This window comes from Anopheles maculipalpis, chromosome 3RL (assembly GCF_943734695.1).
Source record: "Anopheles maculipalpis chromosome 3RL, idAnoMacuDA_375_x, whole genome shotgun sequence".
Taxonomy (NCBI): Eukaryota; Metazoa; Arthropoda; class Insecta; order Diptera; family Culicidae; genus Anopheles; species Anopheles maculipalpis.
Window position 1 is genome coordinate 71,985,370 of NC_064872.1, and position 17,988 is coordinate 72,003,357.

The following is a 17,988-nucleotide window of genomic DNA, read 5'->3' on the forward strand; positions in this document are numbered from 1 at the left end:
GTCCTGAACAGATAATTTTTGCAAAGCGGAAGATCTGTAAAGCGTAACAATGCTGAAAACTCTCGAATGGTCCTCAAGAAGCGCCTGTCCAAAGGCTAAATCTAACCACACAGGCACACATTTCAGAGTCCTGGAAAAAAGGAATAAGTATCTGATTATTCAAGTCATCCATTTGGGAAAAGCAAGAACGAATGTCTTCGCCTGCACTGTTCGATCGCCATTTCCATCGTCAACACAACAAAACCTACGCAGCTAGCAATAGAGCAAATTATCTTAAATTGTAGTTCTTTTGGACCAGATAACTAGCATGTGGGACGGTCAAATCACTGCTGAACGTTCTCTTCCTTGTTCAAGATAACTAAAATTGAGGAGGTGTAAGATCAATTTTAAATTTGCGGTTTAATTCCTCGATTATCCTTACTCTTACACTTATTTCAAGAACTCTGCTTTGGGTGCATAAAACACAGCAATACTTTGTGTTGGACAAATCAAAAGCATTACATTGTAAAATTGCCTAACATGAAACGCTATCCCTCGCATCATCACAACTGATTCCTGACATTAAAAAAGTGAACAGCTATTAATTCACTTCTCACGAACCATCAGACGCTAACAGCTAGTGAACCGATGATGCTTCGTGTACTGTGATACTTCGTATCTCACAAGAAACGATCTCACCACATCCTTCACCCTACCAATTCTCACCAAATCTTCATCCGCCCTTCGCTCAAGAGGGCCCATCTTCTCCGTATCAAAAATGACAAAATGGTGCTAAACGGCAAAAGTGTGTTTAAACTGTTGCCTTCTCCAGTCGAGACACCAGACTCACCCAGACGAGCAGCAAAACGTTACGCCTCCGGGCAGCACAAATGTTGCTCCTTTGCAACCTTCCCACCCAGGGGTTGAGGCATCCTTCCATATTCCCTCGTACGTCTTGCAGACGCTTGCCTGCTTGGTTGCAGTTTGCATGAGTCTTTCGCAGGATGGGGATGCTTTGCTTGCTTAATGTGTTTTGCTTCTTGTCCTTTTTGCTGCGGTACACCCCAAACACAAGCCGGGCTTCGGGCATGGGCCTGTTGCTTCGGGAAGGATGTGTTACGGATGTGTTTACCGAGGAGAAAGATTTCCCTCCTTTGTTGGACCAGTCGGGGGTTATGTGGGTGTGGGTGGGATTTTGGAAGTTTCGTACTTGTGTGGCATGGTGTGAGTGAGCAAGGGCGAATTTCTTGCTCGTACGCATCGGCTGCCGGTGCCGAAGGAACGTTCATTGAGTGCAAAATTTACTTTCGCTTTCCACAAGGACTGATCGGCATGACTTGATGGCAGCTACCATCTTGCCTTTTTGCCTGGTATGCGTACCCGTTGAGGTTGTACGTGTTGGGATGGTTGGGCAGAACGGCATTACTCCAAGAAGATTAAGATTCATCCCCTCCCCAACTTCAGCTACTCCGGTGATTCGATGATACATTGGGCAAGGTCGTTTCTTGCCATCGAACGCTTGCCGATCTGCTTGACATTCATGTGCTTCGAACACTCTGGCTCAGGGGATGGATGCTAGGAACGCTTGCCAGCAATAGTAGGGGGCTCGAACCTTAGATTTATGACGGTTGGTGTTGATTCTGATAATGACGATGTTCACTCGCTAACTCGCTTTCCTTCCGGCAACCGACGAACCGGTTTGCTACAAGTGTCGGTTGTGGCTTTTTCGGTTAAGATGGTGTCGGTTTGACAAATCGCAATTGAAACCACTCCCTTCGCTCGATACAGACAATTTGTTGCCAGTTTCCCAGGGCAATGTTTGGGCTTGTGGCTGAGTAGGGTGGATGGAATTGAATCATCAGGTGTTTAAAATGGCAATAAGTTTTGGATTTGAATTGGGAGCTTGCAGCTTAAGGGACGTACTTCTGAGTTTGGCTATAAAATAATTTAAAATATTTATTTTAATTTATTTTATTTATTACTAAGTATGACGGCACGTTGCCGTATTTTCTACACCATGTATGAGTGAAACAATGAAGATTAAGAGAAAGACATTTCCTTCTTATTCTTTGCCTTATCCCGGGCATGCTCGGTTGTGGATGTGTTGTCCAGGGCCATTCTGATTTGAGGGCTATGTTGGACCTTTTCAGGCATTGGAATGTAACAAACAAAAGCATTGTTATGACAGCACAAACAATTGTTTTCCTGCGCACAGTGTTCCCTGAACAGTCCTGAAGTGACAGCTCTAGCTCTGCAACGGTCAGCATCGGATCCAAGATTAATCGGTAAGCTCCTTCCCGCAGCCACGAGAGCGACTTCGCTACACTTTTGTCAAAGCTGAACTGATTTGGAGAACACTTTTGGACAGCTCAACAAATAACGAAAACGGAATGGTATAAACAAATAAGGATCGGAAGGATACAGCGTTCTCAGGTGCCAAAACAAGCGTCTTCATGTTTAAAACATTCAGTGATTTCGACAGAACAAACAATCCGAACAATACGTCTTGTTATTGCTCAGATCAAAATTCCTCTCTTTTCTAAACCTACTCTATGACCTTAGAAACACTGTAATGAAGAAATGAAATTATAGAACAAGACCGTAGGCTCTGACGAATCAGTAGGTGAGTCTCATGTACGTGAAGACCCGGTCGTCTGCAGATATTCTCGACAGCGCTCATCAAGGAGGTTCTGGCAGTTTCAAAATCCACGCAGGTGATCCACATCGTGGAATCCATCACTGCAGCCACACACTTTCGTCTGAGCTGGAGTTATACGCTCTTGATGAGTATTCAATGAGCAATGACAGGTCAAGACATTATTCGAATGCCCTGTCTAAAGATAAAGGGCCATAGAACCAAGGCATTTAAAATATTTTCTTGTTAAATAAAACATATATAGTGAAGCAATTAAAAAATGCATTATAAAATTACCAATAGTCCTCTATAGTCTATGTAAATTTACATTCAAAAAAGGGGTCTTTTAAACTAGACGCAGCAGGACGCACCGATGAGGACCCCGATGAGGACCCCTATTTTGCAGCTTACTCCATTCACATCAAATAATCTTTAGCGTGCTCTAAAATCAGCAGGTGATAAGGCTTCTACTCAGACAGGAGCAACAACAAACACACACCAACCCTCTCTTTAAACTCTCGTGTGCTATTCACCAATCTCGTGGTATGCTGCGAGGCATTTTGATTATTTTTCGAGATCATATTTTTTGTGTGTTGCTCCTGCATCCTTTTCCCTTAACTCCTAACTGTCCATCTCCCCTTCTTTCGTTCCCTGCAAATAAAGTTTGCTCCTCGATTCCCTCATTACGAGTGTAAATTAAATGTAAGTTTAATGATTCTATTCGGCTGTGTCTACTGAATTGCCCAAACGTGCTCCGGACTCTCTCTCTCTCTCCATCGCCGTTGGAGCATAAGTCGGGGTGAAGTATTATTTTTTTCATCCTTTTCCACTCCGGAACCATTTTGATGCGAGAACTGCGCCTCAAGTGTGTTGGCTGTGCGCGCGTACACGCACGTACGTATATAAATTGATATATTTTCCGCAACATTTTGTAGCACATTGAAGAGGGTTAACCACCACCACTCGTCGGTTTCCATTTGGCGGTTTTCACGGTTACACACGGTTACGCTCAATGAAGCACTTCAGATGCCGCGGGTGTTTGGTGGGCAACAAAAAAAAAAATCGAATCCAGGCATCTCGTCAATGTTTTCGATGCTTTATGGAGGATAAAACTGAATATAGGAGTTGTGTTTCTTCTTCTTTTTTTTTGTTGTTATCATCCGGCTGAGGCTGTGTTGGTACATTTTGGTGCTTCGGTGCTGTTCGAATATGTTACGCACAGCTCTGTTTGTTGAGTTAATGTTAGGGAAGAGAGCGCTAAGTACGCTGGGTTTTTTTAATTGATAAGAGAAAATGGGTGAAAAATTAACTGCTCAAAAGCACGCAATCGAATTTGAATGGCAATGTTTTGTTATCGAAACCCCTTTTTCTAAGTGTGGTTTTGTTCCAATGACTAGCGAATGATACAGCGTTGGGTATGGAAATAAGGAGGAAGAATAGAGGTGTACGAGAGGCATCATACTCTCTCTTTGCTAAAAGTATTGGTTGGTTTAAAAATCAATAAAAATGTGTGTGTATGTGTGTGTGGTTTTTTTTTTGCTCCCGTCCATAATGCAACTTTATAGTTTTTTTTATCTTTCCTATAGAGTTATCAAACATTTGACATCGTGACATAAAACACAACTTAAAAGCATAATGCATACTAATGACAGGCATAAGGAGTGGGAAAACCACAACCCGACAAAAGCCCCAAAGCTGTCAAAGCTGTTTTTCTCCCGTACTTCGATCACGATTGTTCGATCGTGCTTGTTCTCGCCTTTCCATTGTCCAATCTAGGAGACAAAGTACAGAATTAAATACGGCAATACATCCCCGCACATCCATCCACCGAATCTGCATTTCCCCGACCACAGACGTCACGGCCGGATGGCGAGACTGACACGTTGCTATAAAATAAAATGTCGAATTACGTCCATCACTTTGCATTAATAATTGGTGCATAAGCTGAGTGCCCATTTTAGTTTAATCGAAAGCGGAGAAAAATGGAACGAAACTATGGTCCGTCCGTTCATTATCATCACCATCATTACCTTCCTGCCAAAAGATCGAGCTGAAATAATACCGGAAAAGGGTTTGGCAATTCGATCGATTAATGATCATAGTTTTAGTGCTTTGGGTTATTGCTCAGAAGTTGAGTTGCATAACATGGAGAATAACTTGTTTTACATGTCAAAAATTAAGCAAAATGAAATTGGAAAAGATTATCCTAAACTAGCAGCAAGTTTTTTTACGCTCATTCTGTCAATTCATCTAATTCCTGTATTATTGATTACTTATTTATTTTTAATTGAATATGACCGTACAATGCCGTATTTTTAACACCACTAATGTTGACAAATTTATTGATTAATTGCTGAAAATCCAATAAAACACGTCTAAGGGAGCGAATTTTAAAATTTAAACTATGATCTATTTCAAAAGATTCTCAGAAACAAATAAAAATATATTTAAAAATGATGAAATGAAAAATAAATCCCTTCCTGACAAATACACTTATATATTTCAAACAGAACAAAGCTGAGTGAGAAAAATAGAGCAAGAAAATAGCAGTGAAGTATGTCAGATTTATCAAAAGCGAAATTGGTATTTAAGTATGTAATGCAGTCCTAAACACAACTATAAATTGTAAATCAACCATTAACTAGAAGAGTTATAAGAAATGATGTTCTTGTGAGTTATAAAGCATGATAAAAAACATTTGTTTTGAGAGGAGAAAGAGGTTCAATTTAGACGACCTTCATAAAGTCTTTTATCTGTCTCTCGTGTCTGCCGAAAAGAGGGACAAACACAGAAAAGCCTCGAAATTATATACGAGTTTATTTGCTTCTAGATAATCATTTTAGAATTGACCCTAGCCTTAGCTTAAATTTTTCCAACATTATGTAACGTTTTTCCTTCCTGCTGCAATTCAAATTAATAAAAATATTGTATCTTTCCTGTAAAAACTTCAATGAAGGGAGAAAAGGACGTTCATTTCAGTGATTGAAAAAATATCGACATTAACAAAGGTTGTCTTAAGATGGGTGTTTTGTTTGAATGATTTTTAAACACTTTAATATATTTATTTTATTTATTTGAATAGATTTTCACAGATTTATAAGGCATTTCCTCCTTATTCTTTGTCTTATCCCGGGCATACTCGGTTCATTTTAATATATTTGTTGAGAAAAAATATATTCCAGGAAGATGAAGGAATTTTATAGGTAAATTTCGTATAAAATCGTACAAAACAGTTCAAAACATGTATATTATGTTTCCTTCCAATTTTACTTACTTACTAACTTTACTTACTTTAGTCATCTCTTTTAATTCGTGTAATTTGCTTAAACAACCGTATAGCCACGTTTAGGACTGCTTTATTAACTGTTTTATTATCTTTCTGAAGAGTCTGAAGACGAAAAATACGATAAACAAGAACGTTGATTTGTGTTTTGATAGCCTTTCAAATTTATTTTCTTCTGAATGTCTGGTTTGCATAAGACAATTTTAGATTCGCTCAATTTGCTAACAAACTTATCTAATGTAGGCTTAAGAGAACACCGAGAAAATCTCACTATGGACAGAAGAAAAGCAAGAAAATTTCTTAAGATCTTTTACCGATCCTTTTGCCTTACTTTTTGTTTTGAAACTTCGCTAAAATATTGCTGCACAAAACCAGTAAAAAAAAAGGCAAATAAAATATCAATTCCATCACCGAAACGCACACAAGTGAGTGAATAATGATAACATGGATCTGTACCCCCAAAAAAAGCGCACCGTTTAGTGCTTTATTTTTGTGTGTGCGACTCTCCGTGTCTGCCTGGCTCTCCTGGCCCATTGTCCCCATCCAAACCGGAGTGCATTGCGATGCGCTTTTCATCCATAAAAGAAGTGCACGCTTTGACGCAAACGCCTGGCCGGGTACGCATACCGAAGAAACGCCCCAGGAAATCGCGTTCGGGCGCTATCCGAGCCTCCAAAAACTCGGCCTGCCAATAATCGTTGACGGATGGCTCGCTCTCTTTCTTCGGCAAAGGTCTGTCCCTTGCTCCCTTTCGCAATGGAGCTTTCGCTCTCTCGTTCTTCTCAAGCCCCACACATGGTCTCATTCGAATGGATCTGTTCATGGCCCTTTTTTTTTTTGTGTGTCTTCCCACCTCCGGTATGCTTCTGTTATGTGGTGATGCCGATACCTTCACGATCGAGCACGCAAACCCTCGGTGCGCCTTTTTTTCTGCTTTCTTGCTCCACTCGGCAGGATAGCTACCGGCAAGGTCCACAGGTTCACTTGACTTGGTGGCTCGGTCGCAGTGGTGTACTGTCGAAGGCTTGTAGGCTTGAATAAATATCTCCACCGATAGGGCAGCGAGCGGAGAAAACTGCAGCAGGGACGATCGATTATGTAGCGAAAGAACTAAAACTCCGCATATCGCATGTGTGAATAACGCATTGTTGTGTGTGTATATAAAAATATAAAATAACTATTGTACGCCCCCCGAAACGAACGCCATTGCGGGGCACGCACCGACTGGAGGTTGAGAAAAAAAAGGAGCAAAACCAAAGGAAAAGGCAAAAATGTATGCAGATTGAGGATTGCATGCGGTGCAGTCGTTATTTTTTGTTATGCACCGTGTTTCTGTTTATGTTGGCCCTTCCTCTTGCGGTATTGGCAAACCACACCGCATTTATATAATATTGTGCCCCATTTATTTCGGGTTTAGGGGGGGGGGGGGGTCTTCCTGTGGCTTCCGAATTACCCGGGCACAATTTTTGCAGCCTTTTTTCGTTGTGCGCTGTAATCGTAACCACCTTTGCTGGGCTCTGTTTCTTTGTGCCTGACCACCATCATCATCGCCATCATTAAGTCGATCGTGCGAATTAATGAGTTGAGTTGAAGGTTTTTGTTGTTTTCTTTTAAAACGATTGCAAGAAACATTTGTGTCCCTCTTTTTTGCTCCACTTCGGACTCGATTTGCATATCGGAAAACGGGTGTTTTTTGTTTTGTTTTGTATTTATGTAGTATGCATCTTCATTATCTCGAGTGCATTGATGCTTTTTTTGTTGTTGTTAAATATAAGAAATCCATTTTACATTCCCCAAAACCACTGGTCAGCGAAGAATGAGAAATAAATAATTCACTCACACCATTTTCGTGTCGATTCGATACCTTCCGAGCACAACCAAGCATCCGAACCATGCTTGATTGGTATCGGTTTTCGTTTACTCATTGGTTGTACCATTTAAAATATCCCATAATAAGCATTTGCACAAAGGAAAAGTTATCGGCAGTGCTACCGCCGGCCCAACAACGGGCCACAACCATCGAACATTGTTATTATGTCCCATTTGGCAAAGCTGCACTCACGCACAGGCAACTTAAACGAACTTTTTTTTCTCCCATATAGTTTTATTTAAAATGCTTCAAGCCACGCCAAAGAAAATCTGTACGGGAAGTAAATATTGAAAGGCGGCCATTTGCCTTCCGGGGATACAAATTACGAAATGGCCGCTAGCGCAATTGTGCATCCCAACCGGCGACTGTTTTGCGATGTTTAATATTTGGATGAGATTTTGCGAGATTGCAGCTACTGCTGCACTTATGGAACAAAGTGTTTTCTCGAAAGCTATAAGCGTTTTCTTTCCATTCCACATTCGTTACTGTGTTTTGTTAAATAAATCGTTATTATAGGTTTGAGCAACGCAAGTGATTCGATATTTCTTGGGAACTAAAATTTGATTTCGATTGATTTGATTGAACGGAGACATGCAAATATGTTGGGCAGTGGCGAGTTGTTTCCCCCCCTTTTTTTTGCTCCTTGCAATAGTATGTAATGTAAACCCCTTAATTGGAGTGCTTCTATAAATCCCACGCTGCCCAATTACTCGATTAACGTTACCACAACAACATACGATGGGGGAACCACTCAACGCCTTTTTTTCTGTGTTTGGATTTGTTGCATTAGAATGCACTTTGCTTCCATTGCACCATGGTTAAGAAACGGACATGAGAATAAAAGTCCAACTGATCATTGAATACTGAACAGAAAAAAATAGGACTTAACTGTAAAATTTATTAGTAGATCTCGGCTGAGAAGAAGATTATCAATCATTCTAGAGGTGGTACATAAGTCCGTCCAAACCGTCTTCTCAAGGAGCGATAAATTCTCGGCAAAGGCCTTTTTTGGCTGTAGTTCCAAAGAAGTAAAAGTCCTGGTACCACCCACAATGCACACTGATACCCACCGGCACTCCTCTCTCTTCATGAGTCAAGGACTATATTGAAGTAGGCTTTTGTGAGGGCATTGGCACTCGCGATTTTCGAACGGCTGACTATCTTTTTGGAGAAGCTAGCTGAGTTTTTTAACGCTGAATAAATCTTGACACCCGACTGAAACGCGATGCCAATCGGATTGGACTAAGGATCAATCTGACGAAGACAAAGAATCTGTTTTATCGAAAGCTCTATCTGTGATAGGGTCGGACTCAGAAACAGAGTATCAGACGGCGCTGATGATCTCGAGATGGTTAAGAAGTTCTGCTACCTTAGTGAAATCGTAACTTCGAACTACAACGTAAACAGTTGAAGCGTTGGAAAGCTCCTACGATTCAGAAGACTACAACTACATACGTAATGCATGATTTGTAGCACTCTGATTCGTGTGGTAGTCCGCTACGCTTACGAGTCCTGAACTATGCTGACGGAGGACCCAAAATACACTCACCATTTTCAAACCTCGGGTGCTAAGGAAGTGCAGGGCAAGTGGAGAAGGAGAATGAACCAGGACCTAGCAGAGCTGTTTGACGATGCAGATATCCTGACGATAGTCGAAATAGAGACAGAATGGTGCTGTTGATGCAGGAAGGTGTTAGTCAGCGACCTTGTCTGCCTGAGGCGTGAGAAAAGCAAGCTCCTTGGCTGCCTCAGGGTGGAGTCGATGGCAACCCTGAACCAAGTTTTCTGGAAACATTTCTGACCCGGTTATGTCAACGCGACGTGCTCAACCGTAAGTAGACCAAGAAGAAGACATTTTGGTAGTTGACAAACTAGAAAAATTCTTAATCAGATAGGCGCTAGTCCACGATCCTTTCGGCATATACAAACAAACAAATAAATAAACTAATGACGGCCTTGTCAATTCACCATTTCGAAGGTGTTAATAAATGGTCTTATTTTGTTAATTACCTCAAACCTGTTATCTGCAAAAATGCTATAAAATCTGAAGTAAATATTTATCGTTTCAAAGTTTGCATGCTATAGGCAAGCCGTTATTATCGGTAGGAACAGGAACGTCAGTAAAAAAAATCAAAATATAAATCGTTAATGGAGCAATCATCCTTTGACCGGGCCCGGTCCATAGTGCAACATCTCTATCATCGTAACAAATTCGAACATATTGCCCCAAAGGAACGGTTTCGGGCGCTGGTGTAAATTACAACAACTGCCGTATCCCGATGTAATGGACCGTGTGTCAGTGTGTCGTCACCGTTTCGTGTTCAATATCCTCACTCAGCCATCCACCCATCCACCCTAAAATGCATCGAAACCACCGTGGGAAATGGTGGTCTCTAATCCTATCGAAATTTGTGTCGCGTGCGCTTCCCGCTTGGTTGAATGCATCACACGATATGCAACTACTGCACCTCGCGTGGAAAATCTCCACCACAAACCCCTCCCCCTTTTACCACCTTCTCTTGCACTAACGCAGCGTGTACCGTTTAATTCACTTGTCCTGCATCACGGCACCAGTTGCATCGCGGATCCGGTTGCATCCAAAAACGTAACACAGTGTGCGTTTCTGACTGATTTACGCTCGCTTGATAGTGATCTCAAATGGTGCCTCAAATTGGGTTCAGTTTTCCTCATTCCCCCTCGCATATACACACACATCCACAAATGCACGCGAGAACAACAAAAAAAAAATCCCCAACAATTTCCCATACATATTTCAAGCGAACCGAACGGGAAAACGAAACGCATCACCAAAATCGGTACGCACAAGGGTCAAGAATCGTTTTGCCAAGTGGCCGCTTTTGGGGATTTGGTTAAATATAAAATTGGTGAAAACAGTAAACAAAACCCCGCCAGGAAACGATCGAATGTCTTTTTTTTTTTTGTTGGTGCTGCACCGTTGCAACTGAGGCAGGGACCGATCATGGTCGAGTCACATGCATAAAATCAAAAATAAACCCAACCAAAACCAAATGCATCCCTCAACAAACAAAAAGAGTCCCGCGATCCGGTGCTTTTTTGGTGGCATAAAACAACGTTTGTAAACCCGAAACGCATCGACAGCACGCACACTGAAGTCCCACACCCTAAACCCAATTGAGGTGGACAATGGACAATGGTGGGTGGTGTAAAATTGTTATTCACTTACTTTTCCGGTCAGCCGGGTGGTGTGATTTATCTGTGTGTTGTGTGAATTTTGCGTGCCATTGTGGGTTTGGGGGAGCAAAAAAGGACACCATCATGTGCGGAGGAGAGGAGAAAGGGCAAGCGGGAATGCATCGCGGTATCGGAAAATAACACCTCTCTTCGACACTCGAGTTTGATCACTTTTCCCATCCATCCAGAATTGCATCGGCCGACAAACGCCTGAAAAGCCATGAGCCTCATCGGATGCGTTTGTGTGAACGCATTCAATGAATGCACTTGCCACCTCCCAGTGCGGGGAGTGCATTCTGTGTGTGTGTGGCGTGGCCGAGGTTATCCTCGGTGGTTTTACATGCAATCGAACGCCTCATCCTTCAGCAAACAGCAACACACAAACAAACAAAAAAAACCGCTCTCCAAGTGGAGTCAATTCTGGCTGCACTTTACGCCGGTTGTGGCTGTTTCGTTACGCGTAGCCTTTTTTTTTTCCTCGTTTGGCATGCATTGTGGGAATTCTTTATTTAACTCACCAGTGCACGTATGTGGATGCACCGCGCTGCAGTGTTGAACCTGAAGCTGGTGATTCTTTCCCTTTTTTTTGGCGAGGGAGGCCGATTTTCCACTAAACCATCATGCCACCTCTTCCCCATGCAAATGAATGCATCCGGAAGGTTGGTTTTTTATTAATGATTTTCCCTTTATTCTCTACCGCCAACACCAACTGTGGGTGTTAAACAATTTTTGGTACCTTGTCTGGACGCAACGCTTTTCGAGTTTTGTTTCCTTAAAACAGAAAACAACGAAAAAACTGACCAGCCTTGAGTGGCAAATAAAATCATTTCCTGACATTGATGACCCGAACGTGCGGGTGCGTGCGGGCAGCATAAAAGGTGTCAAAAAGGAAACAAAGAATCATGTCGTGTGTCATAATACATGTGTTCCTGAAGAATGAGCATAGAACAAAAAAAGTCCGATGGTTTGAGAGAGATTTTCTTTTACTCACTTTGTAACAATCATGACATTGAGGTTAATTCAGTGAGTGTGAAGTTCTCGGATCGAACAAAACAAAAAACTGCAGCAAGGAGTATTTATTATGCATTTTAATTAAGCTGACTGCTGATCTGAACCATTTTATTTTGCTTTTGTGGTTTTCGTTTTTGGGAAAATGTTTCATTTGCTTTATTCGTTTCGTTTTTTCTTTGGCATCCTGTTTTCGTTCATTTTTTTGCATTTTTCTTGGAAAATTCAATTCTTGTAGGTTCATTTTGATTTAAAAACATATTGTTTTTAAATTAGTCAGCGCTTTACAATATGAATCATTTTATTTTCATGACGGACGGTCTGACCTTACAGTTTTTACAGTTCGAAATGAACTGTACGTCTTGTTAAGATTTTTTTAAGCTTTGTGTTTGACTGTTGTAATTTTTTGATGCCTCTTTATAAATCTTCTGGTTTTACATAACCTTTTTAATGTTAGGGAATTTACCAATTTAACGTTTTAATACTTTTTTCTATTTAATTCATTTTATTTTATTTATTATTAAGTATGACTACACGTTGTCCTATTGTGAAATTTCATATATCTAATTGATTTTGTTTTTTTTTTCTCATGATTCTATTAGCTTTTTATTGTTTCATTTCAAAATCCATAATTTTCTCTGAATTTTTCTATACTTATCGGAGTATTTCCTTTTTTGCTTTGCCAGAAATCATTTATCATTTTCTGTATTCTAATTTTCTATTTTATTTAATTGAATTTAATGAATTTATCATTCTGAACTCTGTACATTTTTATAATCATATTTCTTTGTGATCGTTAAAATAGATGCTGGAATTCATCATCACCATCACAACAACCATAACCGAGTATGCCCGGGATAAGGCAAAGAATAAGGAGGAACTGCCTTATAAATCTGTAAAAATCTAATCAACACAAGCGGTGTTGACAATACGGCATTGGACCGTAATAATCAATAATAAATAAATAATAGATGCTACAATTTTATTAATACTAAGTTGAGTTTCAAATTCTTTAAATTACTTTTATCTCTGTTGCCGTAGTGTTTGATCGATAGAATGTTTTATCCTTTTCGTTAATGTTTTTTTGTTTAAACAGAACTTAAATTACTTAAATTTTTTAAAAACTATTTTCTATTATTCATCCTCGCCTGTCTGTTTTTGTGAGATAACTCTTCAAACTGTCGTTGTTCTTTATTTATTCCTCATAACACACGGTACATTAACAACCGTCAATAGTAACATTTTGGATAAATAAAACTGCTGTAACGAGAGGGACGTGTCCCGTGCGTCTGTCACGCTTTCCCTGCTTTCCATATAATTTTCTTTCCATTCTGCTCACTACTACCGATAATCGCGAGTACGTGATCGCGGATTCCTAACCTGATCGATGGAGCGCGTAACGCAATTCAAACTGACAGCGCTATGTGTGTGTGTGTGTTTTTGTGCCATTTCCAATGTCAACTCGCCTGCCAATCGAACCAGGCTATAGAAACGTCCCCTGGTGGAACGAGACAGTCGCGCGGGCCATTAAAGCCCGTCGCACTGCCTTACGCCGATTCCGCCGGGCTAATCTTATCCCAGATAACTTCTTTACTCCCATCCTAGCGGAACGTTACCGAGAAGCAAATCGCTCTGCCAAAGAAGCCATCCGCGCAGCGAAAGAGAGTAGTTGGAATCAGTTTGTAACTGATGTCAACCCTCTCTTGACCTGCAAGGAGCTTTGGCGACGGGTGAGTGTGCTCTCGGGCCGTAACAAACAATCCCACGCTCCTATAATACTTAATCAACCTTCCAATCCCTCTACTATTATTCCTCCAGTTGAGGTACCTGAAGCTTTTGCAAAACACTTTGCAAACGTTTCAGCTACCGACAATTTTTCACCACAATTCCGCAGACTCAAACTCAAAACAGAAAAAATGTCAATTCCCCAAGTAGATGCCACTGACCATAGATACAATAGATCATTTTCGATAGCAGAACTAAACTGGGCACTCAGCAAATGTCAGGGCAAATCTTCAGGCCCTGACAACATAGGTTATCCTTTACTTAAACACCTTCCTCCTCAAGCCAAATTAACACTCCTTAATATTTACAATAGTATCTGGTCTGCCGGGAATATTCCGGCGGATTGGAAATCTAGCCTAACAGTCCCAATCCCCAAACCCAAAAAACCCACTAATGAAATAGATAATTACCGTCCAATTTCGCTCCTTAACTGTATGGCTAAGGTGCTGGAAAGGATGGTAAACCGTAGACTAACACAGGAATTAGAAGATCGCAACCTCCTCAACAATAACCAGCATGCGTTCCGGTGTGGTAGGGGTACGGAAACGTACTTTGCCAGACTGGACGATTTACTAGATAAAGCCACAAGTAACGAACACCACATAGACCTAGCAATAATAGACCTTAGCAAAGCTTTTGACCGGACATGGCGTCATGCCATCCTTCTACAGCTGTCCCGCTGGGGTTTTGGTGGACTTTTAACCAAGTTCATTGAAAGCTTCCTCACGGACCGGACATTTAGAGTATTAATAGGAACCGAATTATCCAACCACTACACATTGGAGAATGGCGTCCCACAAGGTGCCATTCTCTCTCCCACTCTTTTCCTCATTAGCATGGAATCCCTTTTTTGCTCTATTCCTTCAGAAATCCAAGCATTCCTTTACGCAGACGATATTATTCTGGCCTCGTCTTCTCGTTCTGCTTGCGAATCCCGTAAACACCTGCAAACAGGAGTTGACAGGATTCGACAGTGGTCGAGAAAGACGGGTTATGAAATATCACACACTAAATCCAAAATCCTCCACATTTGTAAACACACTCCCTGTAAAAACCGTCGACCAATCAAATACAACAACACACAAATACCCAACGCACGGACTGCCGACATACTCGGCGTAACCTTCGACAGTCGCCTTTCCTTTATTCCTCATTCCAACAGAGCTAAAAAGGAAGCAAACAACCGGCTGAACCTGTTCCGGATGCTCGGAGCCGGCAAAGCTCGGGCCTCTCGCATAACCCAAAACCGCATCATCAACGCTTGGCTCCTACCCAAACTGCTCTACGGCATCGAGATTGTTTCACGCGAACGAGCAACCTTCGAGAAGAGAGTAGCACCTGCTTACCACACCGCCATCCGCTATGCCACTGGTGCATTTGTCACCAGTCCGATCAACTCCCTCCTCTGCGAAAGCGGCCTCCTTCCTATGCAACACACCATCACCAACCGATTAGTCGCAGCTGCAGCTCGGATCCTTGAGAAAGGACTCGACGTAACTGCTCTCATCGCCAGAGCAAATGCAGAACTACAAACACTCACCAACCAACAGCTACCACCGATCATCCAATCCACTCGCCAGGGAATTCGTCCCTGGTACTATCGTACACCTGTCATAGACTGGGAACTTAAAAGTTCTCTCCGGGGAACCGGAAAAAGCAGCCACATCGCCAATAGTACCTTTACACACTTAATACAGACTAAATACAAACAGTTTCATCATATTTTTACAGACGGCTCCGTTCATCTGGACTCAGCCGGTTGTGGGATCCACTCCTCCACGGACAACTGCGCCATCAAACTTCCTAACCACACCTCCATCTTTTCCGCCGAAGCAATAGCAATGCAACTAGCCGCCGACGAAGGACTACAGACCGACCGACCGAACGTCATCTTCAGCGACAGTGCCAGCGTTCTGGCTGCCCTCGAACACGGCACATCGAAGGACCCCCACATACAGCTCCTAGACTCCATACCTGTATCCCCGACAATCGTTTTCTGTTGGATTCCGGGTCATTCCGGAATCATTGGAAACGAGAAAGCCGACCAACTTGCCAACGATGGTCGGCTCCGTCCTGACGAACCATACAACACCTTTTCACGCCGTGATGCCATCCGCTTCACCAACACCATCATCTCCCAACACTGGAACTCCACATGGCACAACGTAGACCTCAGCAACAAACTCCGTCCCATCAAGCACAACACCGCTTCATGGGAAGACACCAAATCCAGTCATATCCAACGAGTCCTTTCCCGCCTCCGTATAGGTCACACCCGCCTTACACACTCTTACCTCCTAGAAAAATCCAGTCCTCCACTTTGTAACTTCTGTGGCGTTGACATCACCGTCCGCCACATCCTCACCGATTGCCATGGATACACGACACACCGAGCCACCTGCCAACTAGAAACTGATCTCACGACAATCCTTTCACCCGACAAACTTCAGCAGAACCGCCTTATTAGATTTTTACGCATCAGTAATTTATACAAAGAAATTTAAGCAATAGTTGTAACTTATCCAATACCATACGCAACAATCGCAATAGTTTTCCATAATATTTAAGCCACATATGCAATAGTTTTGTATTTGATTAAATCAGTTTTTTTTTTTTACAGTAGAGAGGCGAATGAAGTCTCTAAGACTCAAAGCCTCTATAAATAAAAATAAAAAAAAAAAAATCGAACCAGGCTAGACTGTGGCGGTGGGCTGCACGGTGCTAACTTCATAATGGCATGGTGTCGTATTTTGTGTGAGAATGGGTTGAAATGGTAGAAAGGATGGATGGAATGGAACAGACGGCAGGCAAAACTGCACTGCACACACTTGCAAGGTAATAAGCGACTGCACAGAATGCAGCTGCAGCTGGTGTGGTTGTGCAGTGCAGCCTATTGATGGTGACAATATGCGCTTTTGAGGTGGGAAACCCATTGGATTAGTATCGGTTGCTGATGATGGAAGCGTGTTATGCACGTGCTTTTGAACGTTTACTGCAAAGACTGATCGGTTGTTCGCGAATTGTGATGTGGTTTGTAGCGCGTTAATCGGACTTTGATGTTGTTGGTGTGATGGATGATTTGGTAAGTAGTTTGGAAAAATCCCACTTAATTTTCATTTAAATATTTGTAAAAAAAATTTTTTTAAACAATTCCAACGGTTTGTATCTGCTCATTTCAAATCTTCCGATCAATTAAAGCATTCAACAAGATCATTTTTATAGCACAACATATTCACGAAAACAAATCATTAATATTAGGAGGAATCTAATCAAACATAAATACAAGCTTTGGTCAATCGAATCATTCCTTCCCATTCTTCCAAGAAGGATTTCTACACACCGAGGGCTACACACAATTACAAGTCTAAACACCCCCATCGACAGTCATCTCGCCATGCTGTGCACTATAATTTGATTATAATAAATTCAAATGCAACCTAATTTGCCCTGAAACCAGCTTCTGTTTAGCTTGTGCTGCTGGAGCAATTGCTACCTTCTCTTAGCATTATAATTTTTGGATTCGGTTTTACTACAGATTCAAAGCTTAGGATTGTATCGACAGGCTCCTCCTAATTGTATGATTATCGAGCTGAAATTGCCTTACCGCTTTATCTAGCTACTGTTTTACGAATCTTTCTGGATGGCAATCGAGTCGTTGAACATATTATAATACCTTCTTGCCTGTAACTTCATTGTGTTGCCCTGTGCACTGTGGATGAAGTATATGAGAGACAACTCTGAACGGATAAAAATAATAGAAATGCATGCAACACAGTGAGGAAACGTAACGTGGGAGTTATTTTGTTGCATGCAGAATGCTTTCGTATACGGACAACTGGTACAAACATTTTCATTGTGCATGACTGTGCCAGCCAGCTTGCCTTTAAATCGTGCCAAAGAGTGTAACCGCGGGAAACGATGTGTTTCCCGAAAGGATTGGAGACATTTATTGGCAATTGAAACCGTTGCTGTGGATGCTGGTGCAGTCAACGGAAGCCACTGTTTTGTGGAAAGCACAAGGAATGATTCCTACAAAGCAAACCCAAAACCCAACAGGGAAAGAAGAAAATTCAACCAAGCTACCAAGTTCGCTTCAATCGGAAGATCCCACACGAAGTCCACGAAATCGTGCCATTTCGCCGCGCCAGCCATCTTCGTTGCAGGCTGCTCGCTCGGTCCAAAAGCTTTTAAACATGATTATTTATAATAAACATA

At 41.8% G+C, this 17,988-nt stretch overlaps 1 protein-coding gene across 2 annotated transcripts in view; it reads left to right on the forward strand.

The window, feature by feature from the left end:
• The window catches only part of LOC126563376 (flexible cuticle protein 12-like), a 281,105-nt gene that overhangs the window by 15,083 nt on the left and 248,034 nt on the right, over positions 1-17,988 (forward strand). The window contains exon 1 of one of the 2 annotated variants that reach the window (XM_050220011.1): positions 6,269-6,272. The exons of the other annotated variant lie outside the window; for it this stretch is intronic. The gene's annotated coding sequence lies outside the window, so the exon portion shown is untranslated. Of the gene's footprint in view, positions 1-6,268; positions 6,273-17,988 lie in introns of those variants that run through there. 2 annotated transcript variants of the gene reach the window in all.